Raw genomic sequence first — 6,048 nt, forward strand, 5'->3', positions numbered from 1 at the left:
ATGTTCCATTTGTAAATATCTTCTGTCATTTAGTAGGTTGTTCTTTTAGTCTTGTTGATTATTTCCTTCACTGTGCAGAAGGTTTTTATTTTGGTGTAGTTCTAATAGTTTATTTTTGCTTTTACTTCCCTTGCCTCAGGAGGCATATCTAGAAAAATGTGGCTACAGCTAATGTCAGATAAATTACTGCCTGTTCTCCCTTCTAGGATTTTTATTGCTTCAGATCTCACATTTAGATCTTTAATTTATTTTGAGTTTATTTTTGTGTATGGTGTAAGAGAGTGGTCCAGTTTTATTCTTGTGCATGTAACTATCCAGTTTTCCCAACACCAATTGTTGAAGAGAGTGTCCTTTTCCCATTGCATATTCTTGCCTCTTTTGTTGAAGATTAATTGACCATGTAATCGTGGGTTTGTTTCTGGCCTTTGTGTTCTGTTCTGTTGATCTATGTGTCCATTTTTGTGCAAGCACCATGCTGTTTTGATTACTACAGCTTTGTAATACAAGTTGAAATTTAAAATGATGATACCTCCAACTTTGTTTTTCTTTTCAAGATTGTTTTAGCTATTTGGGGTCTTTAGTGGTTCCATAGAAACTTCAGTTTCTATGTTCTGTGTTCTGTGAAAAATGCTGCTGGTATTTTGGTAGGGATTGCATTGAATCTGTAGATTGCTTTGGGTTGTATGAACATTTAAACAATATTTGTTCTTCCCATAAGCATGGAATATCTTCCCATTTATGCCATCTTCAATTTTTTTCATCAATGTCTTATAGTTTTCAGAACAGGGCTCTTTCACCTATTTGGTCAAGTTTATTCCTAGGTATTTTATTGTTTTTGGTGCAATTGAAAATAGGATTGCTTTCTTAATTGCTCATTATGTTGCTTCATTATTAGTGTATAGCAATGCAATGGATTTCTATATATTGATTTTGTATCCTGTGACTTTACTGAATTCATTTATCAGTTCTCATAGTTTTTTCATGGAATCTTTAGGTTTTCTATATTTGGTATCATGTCATCTGCAAATAATGTAAATTTTACTTCTTCTTTACCAATTTGGGTGCATTTTATTTCTTTTTGTTGTCTGATTGCTGTGGCTAGAGCTTCTAGTACTATGTTGAATGAAAGTGTCAACAGTGGACATCCCTGTCTTGTTCCTGACCCTAGGGGGAAAGTCTCAGTTTTTCCCCATTGAGGATGATGTTAGCTGTGGGTTTTTCATATATGGCCTTTATTATGTTGAGGTATGTTCCCTCTAAACCTACTTTGTTGAGGGTTTTTTTTTTATCGTGAATGGATGTTGTACTTTGTCAAATACTTTTTTTGTAACTATGGAGCGATCATAGGGTTTTTATCCTTTCTCTTATTGATGTGATATATCACATTAATTGATTTGCAAATATTGAACCATGCTTGCATCCTGGGAATAAATTTCACTTGATTGTGGTGAATGATTTTTTAATGTATTGTCGGATTCTGTTTGCTAATATTTTGTTGGGGATTTTTGCATCTATTTTCATCAGAGACATTGTCCTGTAGCTTCAAGAACAATATTTTAATAAAATAATGAAAATGTCAGTTCAAGGAATTTTCATTGCCTTCAGGATGATAAGATGTGAATATTCTCTGCAGATTTAGCAACTGAAGGTCTAGATGGGATAAATTATTTACCGAAGGTGAGCTGAAGTTAACTTCAAATGTATAGAAAATTCATTGAGTTAAAAGAGAGCACATTCTTCTGAAACACATGACATTTCCTTTTTTCATTTGTTTGTTTTCTTTCCATATAAGGCTTTGTAAAATCAGTAATGAAATGGCTATTGCTGGGCATAAATTGCAGGCTCAAAGGGGTGTGGCACTGAGGGGCAGTGACAGTCTATCCGCTGGTAACTTGAGGGAAATGAGAAGTATAAATGACTCCCATGTTGTCATATTTCCTGTTTCAGAACTACAGGAAAGGTAATGCTTTGCTCATGTGTACACATTTCCCCGTCATCCCTCCTCCTTACTCCTATGTAACATTTCAATTGGAGCAGCCCTCTTGGCCTCATGCCCACCATCCCTGGTCCACTCCCTGGACAGCCTCCTGAGACCTGACACCATTTAGGATTAGGCTATCAACTAGTGCTCACCCATGTAAGGTCATATTTATTCAGAGTGACACCCCATGTGATGCTCCCACTTCTGAGTGCATTCATCTTGCTCAGAAACTCTTAATCAATGAACCTATCACTTCTGAGGTGGATTGAAAGTTCTTTACAAAAGCAAAAGACCCAAGGTTTGCAAATGACTTGCTTTTTAAAAAATAAATTCGAAAGGAAACAACCAAGATGTCTTTCAGGGGGTGAATGGTTAAGCAAATCCTGGTATGTCCACGCAGTGGGACACTGCTCAGCAATACAAACGAATGCAACAACATGCAATACATGCAACAATTTGGATAGATCTCAAGGGCATCACACTTAATGGGAAAAGATAGTCTCAAAAGGCTATAGGGTTCCATTTATATAACATTCCCAAATAACAAAACTATGAAAATGGAGAATAATTAAAGGGCAGGGATAGGGTTGGGGAAGTATGACTATAACAGAGGAGCACAAAGAATTCCTACATGCCGTGGAACAGTTCTGTATCTTGTTATTTTTTGTTTTCATCACCACACATAGTTATCAATTTTTTTCTTGTTATGAGAACTTTTAAGAGCTACTCTCTTAACAACTTTCAAATATACAATACAATAGTATTAACTACAGTCACTATGTTGTACGTTATATCCCCAGGACTTACTTTATAATTGGTAGTCTATACCTTTTGACTCTCTTAACCCATTTTGCCCATACTCTCTGGGCTGCCTCTGGCAGCCACCTATCTGGTCTCTGTATCTGTGAGGTCTGTGGTGGTTTTCAGATTCCACATGTAAGTCAGATTATATGGTACTTGTCTTTCTCTGACTTACCTCACTTAGCACAATGCTCTCAAGGGCCATCAACGTTGTTGCAAATGGCAGGATTTTTTTTCTGTTTTTGGGTGAATAATATCCCTGTATGTGTGTGTGTGTGTGTGTCCCACATTTTCTTTATCTATTTATCCATCAGTAGATACTTAGGTTGTTTCCATGTCTTGGCCATTGTAAATACTGCTGCAATGAACATGGGGCTACAAATACCCTTTCAAGTTAGTATCTTTGTTTCCTTTGGATAAATATCCAGAAATGGAATTGCTGGATCATATGGTTAGTTCTATTTTTAATTTTTTAAGGAACCTCTATACTTTTTTTCCATTATGCTGCACCAATTATATTCCCACCAGCAGTGCACAAGACTTCTTTTTCCTCCATTCTCACCAACATTTGTTATTTCTTATCTTTTTGATAATAGCCATTCTAACAGGTGTGAGGTGGTCTCTCATTGTGCTTTTGATTTGCATTTCCCTGATAAATAGTGATGTTGAGCTGTGATGTTAGGTATTGAGTTGTATGAGTAGTTCTGTATGTTGATTTCAACATTAGCTACATGATTCTGTTTATGGTATCAAAATTACATAGAAGTAAACAAACATACAAATATACACATATAAGCAAATGAGTACATAGAAAAACTAATGAAAACTAAATAAGGTATGTAATCTAATTAGCATTTGTATTAGGATTCTCCAGAGAAACAGGGCCAGACTGTACATACACATATACACATGTACATACACATATACACATACATGTCTGGAAGTTGGAGACCCAGGAAAGCCAGTTGTGTAGTTTGAAAGCCTGAGAACCAAGGGAACCAATGCTGTCAATTCTAGTCCAAGTATGAAGGCCTGAGAACCAGGAACACAGGGAACAGGAGGACATCCTTGTCTCCATTCAACAGTCAAGAGGAGAAAGGGTAAATTCAACTTTCCACCTTTTTGTTTTATCCAGGTCTTCAAGGAATTAGATAATGCCCACTTACATTAGGGATGGCCATGTGTTTTACTCAGTCTGCTGATTCAAATGCTAATCTCCTCCAGAAATACTAACACAGATACAAGCAGCTATCTGGGCATCCTGTGCCCCAGTCAAGTTGATGCACAAAATTCACCATCACAGCAGTATTGTATCAATGTTCATTTCTGGTTTTGATATCGTGTATGTAAGATGTTAAAAGAAGACGTCACCATTAGGGGGTGTTAGGCAAAGCTTACACAGGACTGTCTGTACTATTTATGCAACTTCCTGTTTCTAGAATTACTGAAAAAAATTATAAGTCAATTCGAAAAGAGTTAAGATTACTTCTAAAATGATATCATCTTTACTTATTTGCATTCTGATTGAAAAGTACAGAAAGAGCCCCACTTTATTCTAAGAACAATTCTCTCTAAGATTTTAAGAAAACCCAGGGAAGAGCTCTCAGTAGAGCATCGAATGAATTGTGCTCTTGGTTAGACTCTGATCCTATTAGATTGATTCCCTTTGAATTGGATTCCTTCATATACTGAATTTTCTGCTCCTGAATTTCCATCTGCCAGAGACTGGGTATGACTGAACATTCCAGATCCTGACCACTTGTCTACCTGGCTCTCAGGTGATACTTCATTATTGTTCCATCTCTACTAAGCTGGATAATGGTCTTAGACAAAGTCTGTACTTTCTGATTATGTGATTTGCATACCATTGCCAGGTTAAATGACCTTTCCTTAGTTTACCATTCTAAATGTGACAATTCTGCCCCATTATTCTCTTAGAGTATGAGTACAGGTATTTTTCTATCATAATACCACCCTTTGTACTCATTTAGTATTTGTTTGTTTATGCATTTAATGCTCATCTCCCCACTAGACTATAAGCCCAATGAGGACAGAGACTATGTCTATTTCCTTCCTTAAGTGGGGGAGGAAGCCATGTGCAAGCATGGGCTTCGTGGTCTTGGCCAAAAGTGGGAAAAGCAAGGATAAAGAATCTGAGGAGAGATTTCTTGAAAGTTTGAAGAAGAGTAAAGAAGCCAGTGTGGCTGTGTAAAGTGAGCACAGGGGAAACTATAGAAATGAGGGCAGAGAGGTAACAGATATTGGGGAGTGCAGAAGATGAATTCAGGGCCACATAGGTGATAGCCCTGAATCACCTAGGGCTATCACCCTAGGTGAGATGAGAAATCTCTTAAGGGTTTTATTTATTTATTTATTTATTTATTTATCTTTATTTATTTTTGAGAGAGACAGAGAGAGAGACAGAGTGTAAGTGGGGAGGAACAGAGAGAGAGAGGGAGACACAGAATCCAAAGCAGACTCCAGGCCCTGAGCTGTCAGCACAGAGCTCAACACGGGGCTCGAACTCACGAACCACAAGATCATGGCCTCAGCCAAAGTCGGACGCTTAACCCACTGAGCTACCCAGGTGCCCCTGAAGGGTTTTAAACATAAAAAATTATTTGACATGTTTTAAAGGTATTTCCATTTTCTGATTCTCTAGTATCTCTTTGAACCAGCTTTTAAAGAGAGAGAGTGGGGGAGGGACAGAGAGAGAAGGGGACAGAGAATCCAAAGTGGGCTCCTCACTGGCAGCAGCAAGCCCAATGTGGGGCTTGAACTCGTGAACTGTGAGATCATGACCTGAGCTGAAGTCTGATGCTCAACTGACTGGGCCGGCCAGGCACCCCTAAATTGAACAAACTTAAAAGAGGAAAAGAGGGATGCTATTTATCAATTCCCTAAAATCTCACACCTGCTACCTAGGAGACCCTTGCCAAGTGTTTTTCTTGCATCATTTCCTTTTGTCCAATTATTTACCACATTAAGCAAATTAAGAAACCAAGGCTTGAGGCACCTGGATGGCTCAGTTGGTTAAGCGTCTGACTTTGGCTCAGGTCATGATCTCACAGTCAGTGGGTTTGAGCCCCACGTCAGGCTCTGCTCTGGCAGCCTGCAGCCTGCTTCAGATTCTGTGTCTCCCTCTATCTCTGCCCCTCCCCTGCTCACACTCTGTCTCTAAAAAATAAATAAACATTAAAAAAATTTTTAAAGAAATTAAGGCTTAGGGAGATTATAAAAATTACCCAAAGTCATATATAGTAAAT

Source organism: Acinonyx jubatus, chromosome E4 (assembly GCF_027475565.1).
Source record: "Acinonyx jubatus isolate Ajub_Pintada_27869175 chromosome E4, VMU_Ajub_asm_v1.0, whole genome shotgun sequence".
Lineage (NCBI taxonomy): Eukaryota > Metazoa > Chordata > Mammalia > Carnivora > Felidae > Acinonyx > Acinonyx jubatus.